Source organism: Pleurodeles waltl, chromosome 12, assembly GCF_031143425.1.
Source record: "Pleurodeles waltl isolate 20211129_DDA chromosome 12, aPleWal1.hap1.20221129, whole genome shotgun sequence".
NCBI lineage: Eukaryota > Metazoa > Chordata > Amphibia > Caudata > Salamandridae > Pleurodeles > Pleurodeles waltl.
Window position 1 is genome coordinate 456,076,669 of NC_090451.1, and position 26,914 is coordinate 456,103,582.

Below are 26,914 nucleotides of genomic sequence, written 5' to 3' on the forward strand. Positions count from 1 at the left end.
TTGATTTTTCCCAGTGTTTATGGTAAACACATTTGCAAGATGGCACCAAGCATGCACACCTGCATACAGTAGTCCTCCTATCATGGTTTTATTTCATAAAGCATGAGCAAAATCATTACAAGATTCCTCCTCCTGCTCTATTAGAAGTGGGTGGTGTAAAATAACCCTTGGTGACAGGCGGATACAGGATGCCACTATGAAAGTTAAAAGAGCAGAGGCAGTGGAAAATGCAGGGGGGTTAGCAACATGAAGGAGAGTCTCATCAACATGAAGGGGAAAGAAAGAAAGAGAAAAGTAATTTATACATTTCTGTGCAAAGCTCTAATGTCGGTAGTGGCAGGTTACAACCTGGTCAGATAGCAATTATTTCAAAGCCAGGAAAAAGGCAATTAGAAGACAAGCATCCAACAAGAAGCAGGAGCTGAGTTTGACAAGAAAGCCAAAGAATGATGAGCAATAGACAGTCCCAAAGCTCACTGTAAGTGTATTGGAATAAATATCTAAAGATGTATTCAAGTTGAAACCTTAAAAGATCAGTCCGAAGCCTTCTTCATGCAGTGACATGTAAGCTGCCACTATATTTTGTGTATTGATCTGGTATAAAAAGATCTACCAACACAGTCCCAAACTCAGCTGAATTACATATTAATTGGCCCTTTTGGAAGAGAAACATTCTGAAGAATAATATTGAAGGGTATGCTGATAAGAATTCATGTTTGATTATTAGGAACAATCCCTACATTTCCACTGGAGCTTTGGAAGGGCTATCAAAAGTGAAAGCCTACTCCTATATTCAGTCAGGAAAAACAGGACTATAACCTGTTCACTAACTACTGATAATTGTCCTCTCGAGGGGGAGAAAATAATGGTGTTGTGGGCCTTTAAAATCCACATTCAACTTTACAAGGCCGCAATAGATTGACGGAAGAGAGATATAAGATTACTATGCAAGACATCTTTTTGAGAATCTTTTTGTCGCCACATAAATAACAAAAAGTAGGAAATTGCTATAGACCATAACTTTAAATTGAACTGCAAAAGTGTAATCTTGGCAGATTTAATTTGACCTATTTTAACACTTGTAATTCCGCTCTGAACACAAGAATGCCCAAATCTTTTTTAGGGTAAAACATGGTTTGGGAATAGGAGTTGGTAAACTAAAAGATAGGTTGCTAACAATGGCCGCAGATTGCACAGTGACCTTTTATGGCCTGTCTCCAATTTTCTAATGATTATTATGCTAACAGGTTACAGCACTAATTCTCCAATCACAGGGTGCCCCAGAATGCCTTGCCTGTTGAATGGTAGTTAGACCAGTCACTATTTGCTATCCTCTGCTATTGACTCAAATACAGCTATGGTGGCCTACAAGGAAGAGCACACCAAAATCCCTGTTTGCATTCTCAATTGGGACGTTTTTCTCAATAGTACACCTTTTTCTAGGAGGGAATCAGTGTTGCCTCAAAAAAAATAAAAGATCAGCTATGGGGTGAGCAGACAGTTGTTTCCTGGATCTCTGCCTACCCAACCAGGTCGCTTAACAGCATTCACAAAGGGGAAGGGGCACCTTCCCCTTTTCAAAACAATTACCACCTCCTTTGAGGTGCCAGTAAAATAGAAATAGTTTGATCTAAGGATTTTGGTCCCAAACCGTGGATACATTCCATACCAAATCACAATTAGGAGGGGAAGCCATTTTCATGCCCATTCCTAATTGCAACTCAATATGTACTGCTAAACCATTTAGCATCTCAGAAACACTTTACTAATTCTCAAAATAGGTTTAGTGTCACCTGAAAGTAATTCTGCAGTGACAAACCCCCTTTTTTTGATAATTGCAGGGTATGAAATTGCAAAAAACAGATTTCTTAATCCAGCCCCAAATCGTTTTTCTCCAGGGTAATTTGACTGGATTAACACTTCCTAGTGTAGTGTAGTATAGTGGAGTCTATATAAAGACTAAGCACCTCATTAGGCGGCTGGCAGTATTAAGACCGCTAGCCTAGCGGTGGCAATCAGGACTGCCTCTGCTGTGGTGGTCCGACCACCACGCTGCTATTGCCTCTGGGCAAGCACTTCTTTCACTTTTGTGAGACTGGCATCTTCTCGAGTGGCCTCCCCGATCTCCTCTAGAGTCAGTGCTGGGTGGCATGTTGCCTGTACAATCATCTGTACGAAGCACTCAGTACTGTCTTCATCTTCCTCTACACTCCTCAACTGTTCTTAATGAGGGTGGTTCGAAAGATGATCAGCAGGTTTGTTGGCCCCCAGTCATTAGATAACTTGAATCTTATATGGTTTTAATTGCACCGCCCACTTTTCGATCCTAAGTGGGGCAAGCTGAACTGAACTGAACTGTGCCAGTAAACAGCAGGATCAGTGGCTTATGGTCTGTGACCACTCTGAATTCTTATCCACACAGATATAAATGGAAGTGCTGATAAAGTCAGAGGATGGAACCAAATGCCTAGAAATCAAAGTGAGCCTAAGACATTTCAGCCACACTTCAATTAGTATCAGGTAGTCTATTTCCTCACTAAAATGGCCCTAGAGGGCCCAAGGCCAGAGTTCATACATGAAGAAGTCACAGAAAGAATCTACTGTCTTAGGAGAGACTAGAGCAGCAGTATTTTTAAGGCTAAATAAACCCACTCTGTTGACTGAAAATAGTATTCAGAACAGTTGACTTAAGAGTTATCTACAACAGGAAGTAAACCTATTGGGTATTAACTAACTAGAGGTGAAAGTAGAGGGAAGGAGAGGGAGAGTGAGTAGGAATCAGACAGGTGAGATTGGAAGGAAAGTTAACATGTGGAGGCACATATATCAAAAGTACTTTTCCCAAGGCTTATTGATAAGAGGATAGCTGGGATAAGATTGAACAAAATGAAAACTTATAATTAGGTGCTGCTATCCAAGTTGAAACAATAGTAGTACAATAAGAAACTATTCACTACATTGTCTCTTTTTACGCTGAAATGCTGCTAACTACTAATAATGAAAGTGGAAGTTGTCTGGGAGATAATCCTAGAAGCTCAAAAGGATGCCTCACAATGTAAACTAGAAAAAGAAAAAGTCCCTGGCTTCCATGAAAAGTACTGGATTTGCATAAAGAGTTAAGCACAGAAGGATAACATTAGATAAATTGATCCACTCTTATGCTGAGAGGGCAGCAACTGAATAAGGCCTTTGTCACTCACCCTTGCTTGTGCAGAGGGCCAGTATTGTCTGGCTAGGGTCTAAGCTACAACATAACTAGGACTTGTGCGGCTATTGACAGTTGGCCTTTAGAAACCTTTGGAAGTCTTAGGGAATGAACAACTGCTCAAAATATTGGCATCTTGGGCCTAGTATAAGTGTAATTTGACCATTTTAAAGATTGTTTAGTTTCTGCTTGTGTTGACAGCACTGATCAATATTCCACTTCCTTCTTCATGGAGTGTATTCAGCTGTAAGCAGTATCCTGGCCTCAATAAAAGTGAATAGCAACTAGTTATGTCACCAATTCTAATTCTTCCCCTTTGGCATCCTTTTACTCATTCAACATCATCGCTGCCTGAAGCATGTTATCATATGGAATATTGGGTCTTCTCGGATTATCCTTTGTTTTTTGGTATACACACTGAGCATTTCACAACTGGTGCAGTGCAGCTGGCTATATGATGTTGGGCCTAATTAATAGTTTGGTGAATGGGATAGCCCGTTTGCCAAAGTTGAAACAGGGTGGCTACGGCCATAGCGGCAAGAACCCCACCAGACCTATTAGGTGTTTCCCGCTAGGCTGATGGGTGGAAACCCTAGTTTCCACCCATCAACCCATCAACCCAGCGGGAAACAGGCAGCAGCATTGTCTCTGGCTCAAAATCAAGCCGACAGCAATGCTGTTGCCTGCACGGTGCCCCAGCACCCTCACAGTGTTCACTGTCTGCAGAGCAGAGAGTAAAACATTGTAAGGGTGCTGGGCAGTGGGACCCCTGCACTGCCCATACCAAGTGCACCTGTTCTCTCCCAGCCTTTGCATGGCAGTGAAACCACCATGAAAAGGCTGGTGGAGAACAAGGCCACAATCCGCAGGGCAGTGGTGCATGCAGCGCTGCCCTGGCGATTTGTGACATCATCTGCAGTCAACCTGTGGGGAATCACCATTCCTGGAGGAGAAAGAGGAACCCTAGTTGGTCTGACCACTTGGTGGCCTAGTACTCAGGGACACAAGTTAGTCATACCAAGAAGGATTGGGTGATCGACCTGGTTCACCAAGGACATCAAGGTGCAGCAAAGACCAAACCTTGCCTATGCAACAAGGTGTGGTTTCCTGGCATGGACGACATGGTATACAAGTGCGCCTAAAGATGCCATGCTTCCACGACAACAACACGGGACCAGCATCGTGCCTTTGTGTTGATGGAAGAACTGATCACAAAGCCGTGTTCAAAGTAAGCATGGATTTTGGGAGTTTTCCCGATGGCTGTCTGACTGCAGTACTAACTGACTCCCACACCAGGTTCCCGATGGTGCAGCTAGTGATATCCGCAGCTTTTGCACATGTTAAACCAGTGTTGGAAAAAACATTTGCAATCATGGGCCTGCCGGAAGATATTCCATCTGATAATGTACCCACCTTTCAGGGCCAAGAGTTTCAAGACTACTTCAGATCTCTCGCCATTCAGCATCAGAAGATCCCCCCTCACTGGACCCAAGCAAACAAAGAGGTTGAGAGGTTCATGATAACTTTGAACAGGGCCCTCCAGATTGGGGTGGATCAAGGAGAAGACGAGGAATGGTGCCTGCACAATTTCCTATGAGCCTACCGCCAAACACCACACAGTAATGTGAACTGTGCCCCTGCTGCTCTCCTTTTCCACTAATCTCTGAGGGATTGCATCTCTGGTGATGCCAGCCAGCAACCAGTGGGTTTGGATGAGGAGGCAACCCAGCAAAAGCAATTGATCACCATTGTGATGGCTACTCAACCAGGGTGTGCTCAGAGCACTAATTTGAGAGCTGGTGACCAGGTGGTCATGAAGGACAGACATCTGGGGTGGAAGTTCCAGACCCCTAATGAAACTGAGGTCTGGGAAGTTGTCAAGATAGATGGAACCACAGTGACTGTCTGGTGGATTGGCCAAACAGTGATAAAAAATATATTGTGGTTCAAAAAAGTGATACACTCAGATGATCAGAGTGATGAAGAGTTGGTGGGGGAGTAAACGATGGAGCTGGTTTGCATGATAAGCAGGGTCATACAGAGGCTCATCCGCAACGCAGTGGTGCAAAATGTACCAAGGAGTGACCAAGGTAAAGATCCAAGTGGGATTATGTCCTGAAGCCAGAAGTATGGACTTTGTCCCAGTCCTGCTCCAAACCAGGGCTGATAGACTTTGGGGCTCAATTACAAGTCCCTTGCCCTGTGGTAGCATCCTTTTTTTTTTAAGCTACAGTGGCGTAAACAGTCTCCCACACAGCCGCATTTACAAACTGGCACAATAGTATAATTGCGCCAGTTTGTAAAGCCTTGCGACATTTTATACCTGAGCCTGGTATAACATATGCAAGGTAGGTGTTCCCGGCAAAAAGAGACGCAGAAATGGTATAGTAAAATCTATAAGATTTCACTGCGCCATTCTGCACTTTCAGGGGCATATTTATACTCCGTTTGCGCCGGAATAGCGTCGGTTTTTTTGACGCAATTCCGACGCAAAACTAACTCCATATTTATACTTTGGCGTTAGACGCGTCTAGCGCCAAAGTCCATGGAGTTTGCGTCATTTTTTTGCGTGGACACCTACTTTGCGTTAATGATATGCAAGGTAGGCGTTCCCGTCTAAAAAATTGACTCCGAGGCATGTGCGCCGTATTTACACTCCCGGGCAAAATTCACACCCGGGAGTGGGCGGGTCAAAAAAATGACGTACGGCCGCTTTTGCGCTGTTTTTTAGCACCTGGAAAAGGCAGGTGTTAAGGGACCTGTGGGCTCGGAAGGAGCCCAGAGGTGCCCTCCCATGCCCCCAGGGACACCCCCTGTCACCCTTGCCCACCCCAGGAGGACACCCAAGGCTGGAGGGACCCATCCCAGGGACATTAAGGTAAGTTCCGGTAAGTATTTAAAAAAAAAAGAATTTGTGTCATAGGGGGGCCTGATTTGTGCCCCCCTACATGCCACTATGCCCAATGGCCATGCCCAGGGGACATAAGTCCCCTGGGCATGGCCATTGGGCAAGGGGGCATGACTCCTGTCTTTGCTAAGACAGGAGTCATTTCTATGGGGGTTGGGAGTCGAAAAAAATGGCGCAAATCGGGTTGAGGCGAAAAATTTGCCTCAGCCTGACTTGCCCGATTTTTTGACGCCCAAGCGCCATATCCCCCTACGCCGGCGCTGCCTGGTGTATGTCGTTTTTTTCCACGCACACCCGGCAGCGCCGGCGGCTAACGCCGGCTAACGTCATTGATTAAATACGGCGCCCGCATGGTGCTTCAGAATGGCGTTAGCCGGCGCTAATTTTTTTTACGCAAAACTGCGTTAGCGCAGTTTTGCGTCAAAAAGTATAAATATGGCCCTCAGTGTCATTTTTTTAATGCCTGCTCAGAGCAGGTGTTAAAATGACGCTGTGCTGTTTTCAATGGGGACCCCCCTAAGCATTGATGGACTAGTGTCAAAATGTTAATGCTTGTACAGCAATGCAAGGGTTTAGCACCACAACAGGGTCAGAATTTCTGACACAGCTTTTGACACTGTGTGCCATGGAGCACTGTACTGTAGATACAGTGCTCCCATGGCATCGTTAGGGGGCTGCAGGGCAGAGCGAGAAAACTGGTGCATTGATCGCAATGCCCTTGTTTCTTGCAAATGGGGCCCTTTGTTTGCTGATTATGGCGTTCATCTATGTGCTATCCCAGCTCACTAAAACAAGGGAGGGATGTAGAGAGCCACCCGGCCTCTACAATACCATATATACACTTTACACCCCGAAGGCTGGGCTCGGCCCGAGGTTATAAATAAATGGGCTTAAGGTTGCTTGTGGCCTTAGCTGAATAGTGTTCTTTGGTGTGTGTCAGATCTGCATATTACTGCCGTTAGGGTGAGGCCTAGTGCGCAGCTAGCACGATGCCCGCGCCTCGCTACACATATGACAGAGCTTTTAAATAATGTGTAATATGACACGCAAAGTATGTGTAGTAATTCAAATGTGTTTCACAGTGATAACTCTAAAAAGAATTGGAAAGGTGAAAGTTTAAACATCTGCATGCATTTGTATATAACATAAACCTCAGTGAAACACTTGGCAGTTACATGATGCATGCAATGACCCTCAAAAAGGATCCTGTAACAATACCTGGCCTGTGTACATCGCTGTCCACAGAGTTAAGCATTATCTGTTCTTGGACACTGAACAACATCCTGTACAGTACGAATAGCTCTCCTGTCGTGACCTTTTCATAATCATAGTGTTGCCCTTTTTACAGTACCAAATTACATCATATCATTTCAGAGAACGGTTTATACTTAGCTCCATTTATATGCTATATTTTCCTTACCCCAGCTCCCTAGTTTCTAACTTGATAAATCAATACTAGCATTTCTAATGCATACATTGCCCTGAGGTTTTGCCTTCTCAGTACACTTTCTTGTAATATACATCCTGTAATCCACAAGGTTCGACGTTTCCAAGGCACTCGCGTCAAAATGAGGGAATGCTTGTACTGTTAATCTTCACAGCACTTAAATCATAATTGCGTGCGCGCTGCAGTTTAGCATGAGACGTATTGAAAGTAATGTGGATCAAAAAGAAATATACAGTATTTATAGGAGAGCAGGTATTTATGAGGTGTCCAGTTCACACAAGAGTGCAAGTCCGTCACAGCCATGCCTTAGAAATGTAACCGCATTGTAACAAATAGCAAAACTGTTACTTGAGGAACTGATGCCACAGGTATATAGCTGGAGGCATCAGCCTCTTTATAGTCCCCCCCCACTGAGGGTGCTGGATTCAAGCAATTTTTCTTTGAACAACTCCACTTCGTGAAAGTAGCGAAGATATACTTCTGCAGTAAATAGGTGGGAAGGAGAGCATTACCCTCAGAAGGAATACTCTTGTGAGGCCTCGACATCCTGCAAATATTTTTAATGGTAAAACATTATGGTCTTCATTTACGAGGCCCATGGAACAGGGCTTGCTGTGCCATCTTGCTCCACCGGGAAAGCAAATAAATGCACCATATCTACAACATACACAAGGTGCACAACTTGCTGCCTAAGGCCAATGCAAGTGCCCTTGCACCATTGTGCAAGAGTGCCTGAGTTGTGGAGATGATTGTTCTTGAGCGGGAAAGGATACCTTCCTGCACAAAAACAATCACAAGATGTGCAACACACATAGAGGAAAAAATAGGGAGAAATAAAGATATTTCACCCCGTTGAACCTTGCTTACTCCACCCCTGAGTTGGTGAAGGAATCTGATGCATTGTCAGACTTGTAAATCTGAAAATGTGTCAGATCCTTTAGGTTTCATGGGTGTTGCATAGGAACATTCCAAGCAACACCCATGGAATGCCCTTTTCGTGCAGTGTTATTCGTGACAAGGGTCCATATTTACAAGGCCATGAAAAACCATGCAAGGTGGCTTTGCATGGCTTTGTAAATTTGGGCAGGCAAACAGCACCACCTGAGGGTCAAAAAAACTGATGCTCGATTAGCGCAGTGTGCCTCTCGGGCCTTGTAAATGAGGAACTATGTGTAAAACCCAGTTTGTAGATTTGTGGAGGGTAATTAACACCCTGAGCTTTCTGCAATTTGTTGGAGTACAATAGGAAGGCAGGTCATTGCAGCAATGTTGACAAAGTATTTAATAGAGGCGAGTTGGAGGTCGAGACCTCTGGTTTCCCTCCTCTATGGCTATTTTTAACTGATCTGAGCCATGCTGGTACTACAGAGCCAATTAGGATCTTCCAGTTTTTACATACTCCTCTCCTTGCACCAGTGAGAACATAAAATATTATTCTTTATGGAAGAATACATCTTAATCTTCAGCCAGAATACCAAAAAGTCCAAGGACTTTGCTTTCCTTAATTTCTTGACTAATGACATTGGAAGCAAGTTTTCTCTCGTTGCACGAGAAAGAACCTGAACTGGACAGAATGCAATGAATGTATGTCATTTAATAACATGGGTATATCATATTTTGGACTGCTATTAGAAACATCAGATCGAAATTTGGAGCGCTTCTCCGGCATCCAATATACCCTAAGAAGCATAAAAAATGGTTCTTCCTAAGTGGCGCTAGTAGAACATCTTTATGGAGTATGTTTATTGGCACCTCACATTTATTCCATACATCCATCTTTGACAAGCATTGAGCCTGCAGTTGCTCATGTAAGTTCATCATTTCCTATGAGAAGTCATCCCATCTTGAAGAAGAACAGAAAATTGGCATACTCTTCAAAACTAGTGACGTACTAAGAATTCGACTAAACATGTACCAAAGAAAACCAGTAATTTAATTGAAGATATATAAATCTTGATTGCTCCCTACAGTGTCTCATTGCAAGTAGTGCCAAGACTTCAGGTGGCCACCTTCAATTAGATTGTCCCGTAAGGCATATTCTAATTAGGTCATTGGAAGTTAAAAAGTATCTGTTTTGGACATATCCATACAGTCCCAAATTGGTTGCCAATGTCCAAAGCATGAAATCCTCAGAATGTTTTCAAATTATATACCAGAATTTGGGTGCATTCTTCAGCAGTTTTCATTTAACTTTTTTAACTCACAAGCAGAAATTTTCCCCCTAAGAGCTCGGTAGAATAAAGAGTACAAAATCACTCTCAAAGAGATAGGGTTAGGAAAATGGCTTGAGGTGGATTATTAAATTGTTACAATTTATCTTGTAGTTATTTACAATATTGAAATGTATTCATTGTTTTTGTATACCATATAGCACAACCTAAGGTACGTCGCAAATCTATACATTCAGTGATACAAAACATTTGATGAGAAAGAAATAACTAATGGATAATTATATCAATGAAATAATAAAATGGCTCAATAGTCTCAGCAAAGATTTTTATCCTTATGCTTGTATGCAATAAAGAAGTTTATGCTCGTAATTGGAGACATAGGCCCTCATTATGACATTGGCGGTAAATCCCACCTATTGCCACACTGACTGCCGCCAACTTACCCCAACCGCAGTGGATATCCATTCACCATAATATGACACACACACACCAATCCGTCAGTATTCAGCCACACAAATCCACCACACCAAAGGTCAGTGATAAACTGGCAGTATCAAAACCCACACCGTTACGTCAACAGAACTACGCCCATCACATTATGAACCAAAAGTCACCACAGCAGACATTGAATGGTGGTAAACCATTGGCAGTACATACCACAGCGCTCAAAATGGACACACACATACAAAACAACACCACATTAGACAATTCAAACTACATACACCTGACACCCATACACACACCACACCCACACCACTATAAAACACGCACCCTCATTACCCACAACCCTTTACCATTCCAAACCATTGCCAGCGGAGAGACATTAAGACCACAGACACAACTTGAGCCACACACTATTCACACCTATACACCACTCACGCACCCCACATCACACACCCCAACACATTACACAACACAACCTCACATACACACCTCACACAACACCCTTGGCACCACAAAGAAACCCTGTTTCACAGAGAAGGAACTAAGGGTCATGGTGGAGGAAATTATCAGGGTAGAGTCACAGTTATTTGGAGCACAAGTGCAGCAGATATCGATAGCTAGGAAGATGGAGCTATGGCGGCGAATCGTGGACAGGGTCAATGCCTTGGAACAGCACCCAAGAACTAGGAATTACATCAGGAAGAGGTGGAACGACCTACGGGGGAAGGGATGTTCCATTGTAGCAAGACACAGCTCGCTGTAGAGAGGACTGGCGGTGGACCCCTACCTCCTCCCTCACAACTAACAGCATGGGAGGAGCTGTCTTGGCAATCCTGCATTCTGAGGGCCTGGCCAGAGTAGGAGGAGGACTGGACTCTCACCATCACTCCCATCACTCCACCACTTTCCACACACCCCACCATCACATTTCACTCATCCTAATGCTAAATCCTGCATGCTCTACCAACTTATGGACACCACTCACAGCCCTGCATGGGCACTCATCACTATTGCATGCACACTATAGAGAACTAATCATCCCACCACACACCACATACACAAGTGAAAGCTGCCAGTGCAAATATAACCAAAGAGGGCAAGCCACGGATGCATAATATGTCAGACACAGACACCATAATACATCATTTACATCCCCACAGGTACCCCAGCCAATGTCAGCGGAGAGGAGGTGCCAGCTATATCCAGTTCCCCAACAGAAGAGGCCCACAGTGATGACAGCAACTCTGGTCTTCAGGATCTGGATGACCTACCTGGCCCATCAGGGACCTCTGGACAGCCGGTTATCCAGGTCCAGTCACACACCACCACAGAGCCTTCCCCATCAGGAAAAACCACCACAGCACCCACCAAGCGTACCCACACCTCTGTCCCCAGAACACGTCAATCAGCAGTGTGTCCACCATTACAGGGACCCCAGGCCACACCTTATACCCAAGACAATCAGGGACCTGGGGTCATTGGCAGTGGGCATACGGTTCAGGTGACAGAGGCACAGGCCAACAGGGAAACTGAGAGGAGTGCTGTGGACCAGGGAGAGAACAGGCCCAGGGTACCAACTCTCCAGGAGGCACTTGCAGACATCCTGGGAGCCTACCAACATTCTCAGGACACAATGGGCCAGATTCTTGACAATGTGCAGGAGAACAGGCAGCTGCAGAAGGGACAGTACCAGGGGATCAGGGAGGACTTGCAGGCCATCAACAACACTCTGATCTCCATAGCTGGGGTGCTGGCAGATATGGCCAATATAATGAGGTAGCCAGTCACATAATAGCAGGCCCCTGCCACTAGCCAGACATCTGAACATCCTTCACCCTCCGCTACCGCTAGTGGCCAGGAGGCCCTCCACAGGACTCACAGGCCACCAGCATCCTTCCTCCTGCAGAAGGAGAACCACCCTGCAAATGTTCCCTGCGATCCAGAAAAAAGCCAGAGACACTTGCCCGAGACACTTGCCAAGACCACCGCCAGGAAATGAGACTCTCATGATTGTCCCACTCAGTCGCCCTGTCCACCTTAAACTGCCATTGCTCCTCTTCCTATGTCCTCTTGGACAATGCTCCTGTGCTACAAACAGACTTGAACAATACCCTGGACTTTCCTCCATTATCACACCATCTCATTGCACTTTCCTCTCTATATTTTAACACTTCGATAAACACCCTTGTTAAAACAGTAGTTTGGAGTATGTCATGTATATCAATTATGTATTCATTGAAACCGGTACAAACATTGCAAATCAACTGTACAGAAAATGAGCATAGATTAATGACCTGTAGCTGGCTGTAGTGATCACACCAGGAGAATATGCGGTTCAACGTCCCGGAGGGTAGGTCCAGAGTTTGGACCGTCGGCATGCGCACAGATAGCCGAGTCTTGGGGACGTACTTACCAAGGAGCCTGTTCCCGACTCAGGGGTGGGCGACCTGACTGTGACTTAACCTATTACTCTACTATGTAAGCGAATCGACTTTGTGAGTATTATTTTTGTTTGATTGGAGAAGAGCGTATTAACATTTTGGTCCTGATGAAGCGTCATTGGATCCACAGGGACCACACGACGTGAAACATGTTGACCTTGTTTAAGGAGGATTCCTAGTAGGTTTTTTCTCCGAGTTGTTTTCTCACCGAAAGTAATTGAGCATTGATACTCATTATATTACTTTCTCTTGTTTTTAATCTTGGTTCCATCCCTGACTATTGATTAAAATGATGATATATGTAGGGCTGCTTTACCAATTTTATCCTTTAGCTTTTTGTTCTCTCCACTGGGTTTAGGTGCTCGAATGATAGCACTTACTTCCCTAGATAGTTAGTTTCCACCTGCAACTATCAGAACACTACGGTTCAGTGCTCCTCCTTGTGGGGAGCCCGTCAGGTATTGCACTGCCGGCCTGGCGAGGAGCATTACCCAGTGATGATGCCAGACATCTATTATGATGCTTGAGGGTCTTTGCTCCTGATATTTCAGGTCACTCTACTTTTTCTTTTTCTTTCTCTTTTCTGTATGGAACAGTGTACTTGAGTTGTATTGTATATGTGAGGCCACCAACATCTGCAAAATTAATTGCCAGAGGGAACAGTAAGTGGGCATAGAGGTGGGAAATATCAGCATGCCAGTGGCACAGAAATTCAAACAAATGCATTTGAAATGTGAAGTAACACTGTCCTACCTGTGTGTTATTGGAAGTATTGTCTGATCACAGATGTTCTCTTGTCCTCATCCTCTGCCTCCTCATCCTCACTGTCCACAGTGTCCACTGCTGGCACACAGGCATCTCCAGCATCCTCCTCCTGCAGGAATGTGACATGGTGTCTGAGGCCCAGGCAGACCTTATTCGGTGAGCAGCACAGGGATCCACCTGTCAAATGGAGGCACTGGATCCTGGCCTTCAGTAGGCAAAAGATCATTTCAATTATCCTTCTGGTTCACCCATGGGCCTCGTTATACCATTCTTCTGCCCTAGTCCTGGCATTCCTCAAAGGTGTCAGCAGCCATGATAGTTTGGGGTAATCAGAGTCACCTGAAATAATGAGGGACAGCATTTAGCCACACACTATCCCATATGGCCCACACCATACCCATACACCAACATCCACTGGGTGGGAACCAGGGCTCACCTATCAGCCACACCCAGTGCCTCTGTAGTTAGCCCATCACATTTGGGATCCTGCTATTCCTCAGGACAAAGGCATCATGCACTGACCCAGGATACTTAGCATTGACGTGGGAGATGTACTGGTCCGCCAAGCACACCATCTATACATTCATAGAGTGGTAACTCTTCCGATTTCTGAACACTTCTTCATTCTGGCGGAAGGGACAAATGCAATATGTGTATCGTCGATTGCCCCAATAATATTGGGGACATGTCCCATTGCATAGAATCTGGCCTTCACTGTGGCCAATTCTTCCATCTGGGGAAATGAAATGTAGCTGCACATGTGTTTTACCAGGACAGACAACACTCTTGTCAGCACGTTTGAGAACAGTGGCTGTGACATTCCTGCTGCCAAGCCCACTGTCACTTGGAAAGAACCAGTTACCTGAAAATGGACACTGATAGAACTTGCAGAAGAGGGGGGCATCCACGTGGGGTGACAGATAGCAGATATCAGGTCAGGCTCCAATTGGGCACACAGCTTTACGGTTGTGGCCCTGTCAAGTCTACAGGTGAGGATAATGTGCCTCTCCTCCAGTGTTGCCAAGTCCACCAGGGGTCTGTACACGGGGCTATGTCTCCATCTCCTATTCATCCGCAGCGGTAGGAATCTAAGGGACAAAAGAGTGAGGAGCCGGTCACAGACTGAACAATGGAGCTACAACAGAACTTTGCATCCTGGGGGCGTGGCCAGGTGCCGATGGTGGAAGAAGCTTCTTCGTGAGGCTCCCGCCTAAAATCCCCCACCCTGGTACATCCTGATTTTCAGAGGGCCCCCACAGGCGCATAGCTGGGGGTGCAGGGAGGGCCCAGGGCCAGTTGCAGGGCAATCGGTGCACCCGGAGCCCTGAGATCATGGCCGGATTGCCGCGCAGCTGGGAGCTGCGAGAAACACAAGATGGCAACCTGAAGAGATGGAGCAAGCAGCCCCCTGCAGTGGAGGATGCAGTCTGGGACCACCTAACACCCTGTAAAACCACCGAAAACAGCCGAGGGGTGAGTCAGGATGTGATGTTGGCCTGGAGCGGACGGAGACGGGGGCCCAGCGGCGCGTGGAGGTCCGGGTGGGCTGGTGGGTGGACTTGCACGGTTAGGCACGAGGCCTGGAGCCGGAGGACTCCTGGGGGGGAGGTAATCACCCCTCCTAAGACAGGAGGCCCCGGTTCAACGGAGGACACCGGGAAGTGAGGGGCTCTCCGGCCCCTGATCAGGGCGCGACGAAGTGGGATCTCCCTGAAAGCACCACTGATCAGCAGAGGCACAGCAGATATGCAGCAGCAATAGGAGGCTTATCCCACTGGCCCAGAACTGTGAGTACTACGGGGGACATAAGAGAGTGAATGGAACCCTAGTGAGTGAACTGCTGGGGCTTTGCCCAGATAAAACTAAAGGAAAGGAGTCTTGCTTGGAGAAAGGGTGATTTTCTGATAAAGGGAGAAGGCACGGGAGACACCCCAGTGCAGAAAAGGGGGAGACTCCGAATAAGGACCACACCTTCAACCCTCAAGCGAAAGGAATACCCGGCAGTGGCACAGGCCTATAGTGGCGCAGAATTGGGAAGGCAGCGACGGGTGAACGATCGGGAAAAGTCTTCCAACACATCCTTGAGGCTGAGGCTACAGAGCACTCGATAAAGGGGCGAATTAACCAGATACCCTCTGCGGACAGGAAGGTTTGGGAGCGAGGAGAGACAATAAAGAAGAGGGGGGCTGCTGCACCCACCCTTTAATATCAAGGAGAAATATTGGTGGAGCTCCTGACGATGGGAAAGATTGGTCGAAAGAAGGACACAGAACAGAAAGACGGAGCGGCTGCAGATGCTATGGTGGGTCCGCGGGTAACCAAGAACACCCTTCCTGTGGAAAAGACCAGAGACCCCACTCTTCAGGATGTGCTGCAGGCCATAACAGCCTCCTGTGAAGCCCTGGAATGGAAAATGTATGCCCTGGCCACAGATTACACAATACTCAGGGACGATCACCGCCACCTGGCCAAAAAGGTAGCCACCACAGAAAACCAAGTTAAAAAACTCTTGCCAGAGGTTAGGGACACAACTAAGATCGCGAGGCAGATGGATGACGCAGAAAACAGATCTCAGCGAAATAATATCCCGGTCATTGGTCTGCCTGAACGCATCAAAAAGAATAACTTGGTGGAGTTTCTTGAGCACTGGCTTAAAGAGGAAGTGGCAGAGGATGGACTCTCCCTTTTTTGTGATTGAGATGGAACATAGGATTCCGGCGACCCCCCTGCCACTGGGGGCTCCCCCAAGTCTGATTGTGGCTCAGTTGCTGCATTACAGGGACAGGGACTATTTGCTGAACAAAAGCAGGAAAAATGGAGACCACATGTTAGACAATCATACGATACGTATCTTCCCCGACTTCTCCCGGGAAGTACAGAAACAGAGAGCCACTTTCCGAGACGCAAAGCAAAGACTACGCCAATTTGGGTTTCAATATGGGATGCTGTTCCCTGCAAAACTCAGAGTGGTGACTAAAGAGGGCATACAGTTCTTTACCACAGCTGAAGAAGTGTGGCAGTGGATTGACAAACAGGCACCACCAGAGAAAGATCATCTGACGGGGGCCTGCTAACTCAGCGACAGCGGGGAAACAGGCATAACAGGAATCGTAAATTGGGGAGTCCTTCTAAAGAGGAGATGCAAAAAGAACGTCAAAAAGCTATGGAAGCAGTGGCATCCCTAAGTGGCTCAGACCTCAGCTCTCATATAAGGGCAGATGAGGAGCTGGAACAGTCAGGATCAGATCAGGACTCATAAGCGTTGCACGCATCAAACCGGTCGGGTCCGGAGGTGACCCCAGGGACATCGGACTGTATCATCTGATCAACACAATTCTGGACTCATACAGAGGATCTGGCTTGGCCATGGAAGGCCACCATGAGTCGTACGGCAACAACCTGCACCCCTGCAGTGATGAAAGATGCGGCTGGACAGGGCTAAATCAGTCAGAGGAAGACTGGGCCCACAAACTCCCGTGAGCTTAGCAGCCCGGAGGTGGGGATAGGCAAGATGGCATTTTCCTTTTCAAGAACTGGGAGAACCTCCCAGTTTCGATAGACTAGCTGAAGTAACTACTGGGTTTGGATGCAAGACATTCAAACTTTTGTCCTGGGGATGGGGAGTTGGGAAGTTAATTGATGGGTTCAGTTTATTGGGTCATGTGAGTCACAGAAAGAGGCAGAAGTGGAGCTGGAGAAGCTTTGTGGGAAGGTGGAGATTTTAATCATTGATTGTGGTACAGTGTGGGGCACAAGAACAACAATGGATGACACAATGGTATGGCTACGTTAGATTCATATAAATTCTTCTTGTGGAATATGCGGGGCATGCATACGATGGTCAAGAGGTATAAGGTTTTCTCATACTTACAGAGGAGGGGGATTCAGATTGTAATGCTCCAGGAAACGCACTTAACACAAGCAGAGGGGAAAGCTATACAGAAGTAATGGAGGGGCCAAGTACAATAAACTACATTGCATTTGCAAGGGGGATGTTGATATGGATAAGGGCCGGGGTCCCATTTCAGCTATTGGATAGTCTTACTGATCCGGAGGGGCGCTTTGTGGCAATTCGGAGGCGACTAGGGGGCAGAGAGTTAGCAATGATTAATGTCTATGTGCCAAATTCGGACCAAGTTGAGTTCTTTACACGCATATCAGTCCTCCTAGCCACATACCTACATCATCCCCTGGTCCTGGGGGGGCTTTGTATTTGTGGCAAACCCTGCCGTGGACCACTCGCGCCCCTGTTGCATGATTCCCCTCTAATTAGGGTGGCACGGCAATTCACATCCTGGCAATCACATTGGGGCTTGGTAGATGCTTGGCGACCGTTACATCCAGAAACTAGGGACTACTCGTACGTCTCCCATTTACAGGAGCTACATGTCAGGCTGGATGTGTTTTTTTGCACACTGGATGTTTTCCTACATATATATAATGCTGAGTATTTGGCTTGCACGCTCTCGGATCATAACCCGCTCTTGCTGTCACTGGGGTGGGGTTTGCCCCCCAGCATCCCCACTTGGAAACTGAAACCAGAGTCATTAGAGGACGTACAATATCAGGGGGAGTTGAAACAACACATTACTCAATTTTATATGGATAATGAGGTTATGACCAGTAGCCCTTTGATTGAATGGGATGCATTTAAGGTGGTGATGAGGGGGAGGTGAATAGCGGGAGTGGTGGGGGTCCGCAAAACACTTCTTAGGGACACTGAGGTGGTGGAAGATAAGCTGAGAGAGGCTGAATAAACAGACCTGAGAATCCAAACTTATAGCATACCATACTGGAGCTTAGAGAAACAGTAGCAGAACGCATAATGTCTTCGCTGCTTTGATTACAGAAACTACATCACAAGTGCCCATGGGGAGAGGGACAAGGCGGGTCGGATGCTGGCATGGGTGGTATCAACTCAGAGAAGCTCAGTCATACTGGAAATGAAAACAGATCAGGGGGACCACAAATACGGACAGGAAGAAATTAACTCACATTTCCTAACCTATTATGAATGATTATATAAAAGTAACCTCCGATATGACAGGGATTCCACAGAGAGTTATTTAGCCCAGATGCAGCTCACGCCATTAACACCAGACATAGCGGGGCAGTTGGGAGATGCCATCACTCAGCAAGAAACCAAGGGGGCCATCAAGGAATTAGCTAGGGGAAAGACACCGGGGACAGACGGTTTCCCAGTTGAGTTTTATGCTACTTATATAGAGTTACTGGCTCCGAGACTGGAGACTCTCTATGGGGTCGCCAAGGAGCATGGAGTACTACCGGCATCAGCACATGAGGTGATAGTAGTACCTCTGCTAAAACCCGGGAAAAATCCTACGGAGTGTGGTGCATACAGACCTTTATCCATGTTGAACCTGGACTACAAGATCCTCAGTAAGATCCTGGTTAAAAGACTCCTCCCATATATGACATAGCTAATACACCCGGATCAGGCGGGGTTTGTCCCTGGTCGAAACACAGCGGATAACATCCGTCGATGGTTAGCAGTCATGAGGGACCATAATTTGGATGGCATATCACCTGGGGTGTTAGCAGTAGATATAGAGAAAGCTTTTGATAGTCTAGAGTGGGAATTCCTATACGAGGTAATGGCCAGGCTGGGACTGGGCCCCGAATATATTGCATGGGTGAGGTTATTGTATACCAAGCCAACAGCCAGAGTGCGCACCGGGCGGACAATATAAAAAAGCTATGCAGTGGAGCGTGGCAATTGTCAGGGCTGCCCCCTGTCCCGCTGCTCATTTGCATTGGCAATGGAGCCACTTGCAGCCGTGGCGCGCAGTGGGGGGGATGTCAGGGAGTAGGGGCAGGAGGGGAGAGACACCAAATTGCCTTATATGCTGACAATCTGCAGATTTTTGAGGGGGATATGCACAGAGACCTGCCCTGGGCACTGCTGATGCTTTCTCAGCTCAGTAGACATTCTGGACTGGAAGAGAACTGGGATAAAACCAGGCTGTTCCCGCTAAAACCCTCGATAGCGCCTCCATTGGGGTTGGGCATGGTAAAATGGGATCCAAGATGCCTTTCCTATTTGGGAGTTAAGGTATACCACAGCCCACAAGACATCCTCGAGGGTAACATAGGGGGATCACTGAGGTCCATCAGGTCCAGTATGGCTTTTTGGCAAACATTACCATTGTCTGTAGCAGGTAGAGTAGCGATTCTTAAAATGATAGTCCTACCTAGGCTATTGTATCACTTTACAGTCTTACCAGTGTGGATACCCAGGGCTACATTTAGGGAACTGGAGACAATGGTCATAACATTCCTATGGGGTAATGGACGGAAGAGAGTGGCTTTGACCAAACTCCAGAGGCAGTCAACGGATGGAGGGTTAGTGGGCCCTGACTTTGGGGCCTATTATTTGGCAGCACAGCAATGGATTGCAAGCAGAACAGACCCTGAGACAAGAGTGAAACCATTCACCCCCCCGGGGACTAGGTTAATGGAGGTTTTGCTGGGGTGCCCGGGCGGCAATACGAGGGACTCCCCAGTGTTTAAAATTTTGATTCAATGCTGGAAATGCTATTTACGCAAAATTAAGATAAAGACCCCCTACTCCCCTGAGCTGCCTCTGTTTTCCTTGCAGGCTTTGCCTCATCGGAGTGACTGGGACTGGCTCCGGACTTGGGTGGATGCCAGGATTCAGACGGTGGGAACACTGTTTACGGAGGTGCGTTGATACCCTTTGAGGATCTCAGGGTGGAGTTTGATTTGCCTAGGAGTCGTTTCTTGCTTTACGTCTTTCTCACGGCTAGCATTCGGCGGCACAGGCAGGAGGGATTGGGAGAACCCCAAACGCAGACAACCTGTACCTATCTAGTGACCTCCACCGGCAAACATAAAGCGGTGTCAAATTTATATGGCAGGATACGGGCTGATAAGACCATCCCATTGACCCAACTTAAATTGACTTGGGAGGGAGACCTGTGCGCCTTTATCCCTGACAAGGACTGGGAGCACATACTTGAGGGGGTCCCCAAAATAACTCGAAACCCTAGATTTAGGCTCATTAACTTTTCTGTGCTGCATCGGGCTTACCTTACTCCTGGGCAGATCAACAAGTACTATGGGACTGAGGGAGCGGGCTGCCCTAGGTGCGGGTTGTTGGGTGCAGAATTCAAGCATATGTTTTGGGACTGCCCAATGCTAGGGGCATTCTGGGAAGCGGTGAATCAGACCGTGGCAAGAGCTGTGGGCAAGGAGATTCCCTGCACAATGGGTCATTGCTTGCTTGGATGGTTTTCGCATTCATCCAAGATGAAAGTAACTAGCAGGTTTCAGGACTTGGCTTACGCACTGGCTAAGAGAGAAATTGCAATGACCTGGAAGCATCCGACAGGACCGAGGCTATCCCAGTGGAAAAGAGAATTGAAAAAATGGGCTAGATGTGAGGAAAATATTCTTCACAGGGAGGCCAAGAGAGCAATGAGACCACCAGAAGTAGCGCAAGGATGGGAGGCAGTAATGGACGCTTTGGGAGAGGAAATCCAAGCTGATCTAGTCCCATGATCGAATAATTGACAAACAGACTATAAGAACCCAATTGTGAACCATTTACCGACGGTCCCCTTTCACGGTTAGGGAACGTGATGCCACCACATATGAGGAGAGGAAATTTGTCTCTAACTCTGATGCAAAGAGCTCGACTAGCAGTATAGCAATACATCAAAGGGCTCACTAAAGGGGGAGGGGAAAGTTGGGGTGGATAAAGGGAGGGAAGTTGGGTGAGTTCTTAGGGTCTCAGCAATCTAATGAATCAGGAGTGTATGTATTAGGTAGAACCAATGTACCGAAACAAAAATGGCTAATATATGTTGTATTGTACCATGACTACATGTTAAGTGGATAACTAAACTGCAATAAAAATATGTTTTAAAAAAACAGAACTTTGCATCCTGTCAACTTGTAATGAGTCATTGTGATTTGTCCAGTATGTCCTAATATCACCAATGACGCAGCAATTTTCCAGGGCCTGCCTCCCTCCCCCCCTGAAATGGCATCCGCCTGTCCTATTTTGAGGGACAGGTGGAAGTTAGGTAATTCTGCTAATGTTGTGCGCCATTGCAGGAGGCGGAGGAAGGGGTGCCCGTTGGGCCCTGACCCCTCCTGATGGCCTGCATAGTAGCGGTGGCCCATCTAGAGCTGGATGGGTGCTTGAGGGCATCACAGCAGCCACAAGGGGATGAGTACAGTGCCCATCATTACAACTTACACATAGTAGGGTGGTACCCAGGTGGGTGATGTGTGTCAGCGGGTGCCCCCAGGCCAGGCCTGACAGTGCAGCATAGGTCCCTTGGTGACTAGGGTTCAGAAGGAAAATTCTTGCTACCTAGCTCGTAGGGATCCACTACTGGCCAGGGCTGCATGGGTCCCAGGTGTGCTGCATTTGGCTGTGTGTGCCCGTCCCCATGCCTTTGCTGCTAACTATTTCTCTGGTAGTGCTATGGCATATTGTGTAGGCCTGTTTCCTGTGAGTGAGGGTGCTGTGTACACCAACGGTGGTGTTGGTGCAGCCATTGACCAAGTGTATGCTTTGTCTCTTTTTCCCCTTTTTTTTTTTGTCATCCATTCCTTATCTGCATTAGCGTTATCTGGCAGAGGGGCAGAGGCACTGGTGAGGAGGGAGCTGCATCCCACAGGACCCAGGAGGCAGAGTCAACTGACACTGAGGGCACCAGTGGGATGGAGGGCGAGGGGAGCACCACGGCGGAGACTGGAGGGGACAGATTTGAGACAGATACCTACTCTGATGGAAGCTCCCTGGTGGTGGCGGATACTTCGGTGACCACCTCAACTACAGGTACCGCCGCCACCCCCGTACCAGCAACGCCCTCCTAGCAGGACCTCATTGAGTTGCCCGAGCTCACTCACCCAGGAGGGTGGGAATCTCCTTTGCCCCAGGCACATCAGGCCATGCCCCAGTTAGCCCTGCTGCCCTGAGTGAGGAGGCTATTGACCTCCTGAGATCCATCTCTGTAGGGCAGTCAACCATTGTGAATGCCATCCAGGGGCTGGCAGCCCAGATGCAACAATCTAATGCATTCCTGGAGGGCATTCACTCTGGCTTGGGGGCCCAACAGAGATCGATTCAGGCTCTGGCCTCCTCTCTGATGGCAGCCATTGTCCCTGTTTCTGCCCTCCCCCCTCCAACTCCCACTACCAGTCTCATTCCCCTCAACCCCAACCCATCCCAAGCACACAGGCAGATGAGCATGAACACAAGACAACAGCCAACAGTGTCACAGGCAAACACAAGCAGCACACTTCATCCCACAGGCACTCACACAAACACCATCCAGTTGCAGATAGACCAACATCCACTATTTCCACTGCCTCCCCCTCCTCCTCCAACATCACCTCCCACCCAGTTCCATCCACACTCACACCTGCATGCACTAAATCATCATCCACTACCAGCATCATCACACCAAGCAGAACACACACCTTACTGGCAGACACCTCCACAACAGCCATGCACACGTCCCCTGTGTCCTCTCCCACACTGTCTCTGCTCCCCGCCTAAAGTACACAAACGCAAGCACTCAGACACCCAACAGCCATCCACCTCACAACAGCATACAGCCCATACCCCTGCACCCAAAAGCTGCAGACACCTCCAACAACCACTACGTCATTCTGCACTCCCATTCCTTCTCCCTCTTCCTGCCCCAATGTCCCTGAAAAACTGTTCCTATCAACCTACCCCTCCCCCCGAACTGCACGTATGGGCAGGGTAGGAAGAGCTCAGCCAAGTACCTCAGCCACACAGACCACGGGCCAGTTGTCACCACACCCACTTGTGGTGAAAAAGGAACCAGGTCACATGTTCTGAAGGAGAAGGAGTTTGCACCAGCCAGCCTCAAGAAAAAGGAGCCTGTCCCAACTGCCAGGAAGACAAAGGAGCCTGCACTAGCAGGCAAGCAGGGAAAGGAGCCTGCCCCAGCTGCCAGGAAGACCAAGGAGCCTTCACCAGCTGCCAGGAAGACCAAGGGGCCTGGGGCAGGAACTGTGACGGAGCTTTCACAACCAACCATGGTTGTGCAGCTGTCCAAGGTTGCAGGGGATGGGCAGGAGCCTCCCCCACTAGCAGCACCACCACTGGTCAGCCGTCACCACTGGTGGACAATATGTAATCCTGCCTCCATGGGCTGCTGTGTTTCCTACCCCCTCCAAAAACAGTGGGTATGACACCCACCTGAGAGACTGTGGCCCATCACTCCCCAGGACATTGTACAGGACAAGTTGTCCCCTCCAGAACCAGTGGGTAAGACACCCACATGCCCATCGCTCACAAAGGATCAAGCACAGGGCATGCGGCCCCATCCAGAACCAGTGGGTAAGACACCCACCTGAGAGACTGTGGCCCATCACTCCCCATGATCAAGCACATGGCATGTTGCCCCCTCCAGAACCAGTGGGTAGGACACCCACATGCCCATCACTCCCCAGGATCAAGCACAGGGCATGTTGCCCTCTCCAGAGCCAGTGGATAAGACACCCACCTGAGAGACTGTTACCCATCAATCCCCAGGATCAAGCACAGGGCATGTTGCCCCCTCCATAACCAGTGGGTAAGACACCAACATGCCCATCACTCCCCAGGATCAAGCACAGGGCATGCGGCCCCCTCCAGAACCAGTGGGTAAGACACCCACATGCCCATTACTCTCCAGGATCAGGCACAGGGCATGTTGCCCCCTCCAGAAAGAACCAGTGGGTAAGACACCCACACGCCCATCACTCCCCAGGATCAAGCACAGGGCATGTTGCCCTCTCCAGAGCCAGTGGGTAAGACACCCACCTGAGAGACTGTTACCCATCAATCCCCAGGATCAAGCACAGGGCATGTTGCCCCCTCCATAACCAGTGGGTAAGACACCAACATGCCCATCACTCCCCAGGATCAAGCACAGGGCATGCGGCCCCCTCCAGAACCAGTGGGTAAGACACCAACATGCCCATCACTCCCCAGGATCAAGCACAGGGCATGCGGCCCCCTCCAGAACCAGTGGGTAAGACACCCACATGCCCATTACTCTCCAGGATCAGGCACAGGGCATGTTGCCCCCTCCAGAAAGAACCAGTGGGTAAGACACCCACACGCCCTTCACTCCCCAGGATCAAGCACAGGGCATGTTGTACCCTCCAGAACCAGTGGGTAAGACATCCACACGCCCTTCACTCCCCAGAATCAAGCACAGGGCATGTTGCACCCTCCAGAACCAGTGGGTAAAATACCCACCTGAGAGACTGTAGCCCACCACTCCCCAGGATCAAGCACAGGGCATGTTGCCCCCTCCAGAACCAGTGGGTAAGATACCCACCTGAGAGACTATTGCCCATCACTCCCCAGGATCGAGCACAGGACATGTTTCCCCTCCAGAACCAGTGGGTAAGACACCCACATGCCCATCACTACCCAGGATCAAGCACAGGGCATGTTGCCCCCTCGAGAACCAGTGGAGAAGAGACCCACTTGAGAGACCGTGGCCTTGCACTCCACAGGATCAAGCACTGGGCATGTTGCCTACTCCAGAAGCAGTGGTCTTGTAACATCTCCCAGCTAAGGTGCCCCCCGTCCCCCTGATGCCCCTGCAGTTTTCTCTCCATGTTGAAGCAGGTGACATGTGTGGCCTTGGACTTTGGCCTCTGGCCGTGTGGCCTACGAGCATTGTGGACTGGGCTGTGTCCCTTTTTCTGTACATATGTATATCTATTATCTTGCCTAACTTATTTTTCATACTGTGTTGATCTCATTACATTCACTTTTACAAAATCGTTCTGTTCTTGCATTATTCAGCCGAGTGACGGGGTAACATTGTTTTTATAATGCATCTGGTTGTGTGTATGGTATGTGTGTGTGGGGTGTTTGTTGTGCATGTGAGTGTCACTCTCTTTTTCTCCCTTCCTCCCTTGTGTGCTAGGTGGCTGTAGTCACCGTCGTCATCTTGGCCGACATAGGTGTTCGTAGTGGAGGAGAACGTAGAATATTATTGGGAAGACATGCAGTTCTGGTTCCATGTCGGTGTGGTTCTTGCCTGTGTCTTCAATGGTGAGTCCTTTCCCTTCTGAGCTCTGTTTCTGCCAGGCTTTTGATGTCGGTGGACCCACCCCAGAAAAGGTGACGGTTTGCAGGGTCATTATATGGTGGGCGGAACATTGACTTCCGCCTGGCTGTAGACGGCTGCCGATGTGGTGGCTGTTGTTTCCATCCTGGTGGTCGGTGTGGTACATTGGCTGTCTTTCGGAGATCTTTCCACCATGGTCATAATTAGGCGGTAGTTACCGCCAGCCTGTTGGCGGTATTGCTGCCACTTTATTACCGACCACCAGGGTCGTAATGAGGGCCATAGTATTGCTAGTCTACCAGCAATCACATTCATACCACTTCAGTGATTTCCATGGATTTGGGACCTATATGATGACCTGAATCGCTTTCCTTTCCCTTGAGGATCATGGACTGGCGAAACGTTTTTGGCTTTCGCTACTTCATTTTATCCAGAGGCAAAACTCCATGATCTAAGAGTAAAGCTGTTACATGGCCACTTTCCGCTTTAAATGTTAGCGAAAGTTGTTGTTTAACCCTAACACAAGTTACTAAAACATTGCATACCTTGACACAAACCTTGAACTATGGTTTCAAGTAAGATCACAGCATACAAATGTGTTATTAACTATGTACTAATTTCACATACAGCCGTTCCACTGTTAAAACTATCAGGTTAATGTTGCCCACATAGGGTAGAAATAAATTCTGTCTCTATGACCACTCTGGCATGATATGTTTATGGGGGTGGCTAGGCTTTTTGTGTTCCCTTTGTGTTACTTTGTTGAACAGTTCTTTTGATGATAGATGCAGTATTTCAGTGCTTCATTTCACTTTTACCCCTTTTCTCTCAAATTGGCAAGGAACACACTACTCATTTTCACTCACTTCATTGCATTTTTAACAAACTTATCACATAGTCTTCAAATTCACACAATGATGTGACCACTAAAATCAACTCTTACACAATACACAATAAAAATGTGAAATGGAATGTTAAATTCCTGATCAGCAATACAACTGGAAGAGCATATAGAAATCTCTGTTGAAATACAAAATCACCTGACTAGCCCAAACCAAAGTCATGTTACCGTATAGAACCTTTTTGGACACCCTAACATCCACAAAAATTGGTTTACTAGACAGCAAGTCCTGTTGGAATTGTAAATCAACTACAGGGTTTTTCACCTGTGTGCTTTTTATTTACCTTTGTTAAAATCATATTGGTCAAAAATATTCAAACTTATCAAAGAGAATAGGTGTGGCCTAGCTGGTGACCAAGATGGGCTTCTAGCACTGAAGCTCTGGTGGAATCAGCCTTGATGTTTGCAGAAACGGGCATGATCACCTCTCATCCTTAATCTGGGACAAGACACAGACTTCGGCGGTGTGAATGGCACCATAGATGGCGTAAATTAAATTTATGCCTTATGAAAACATTTCAAGGTATGGGC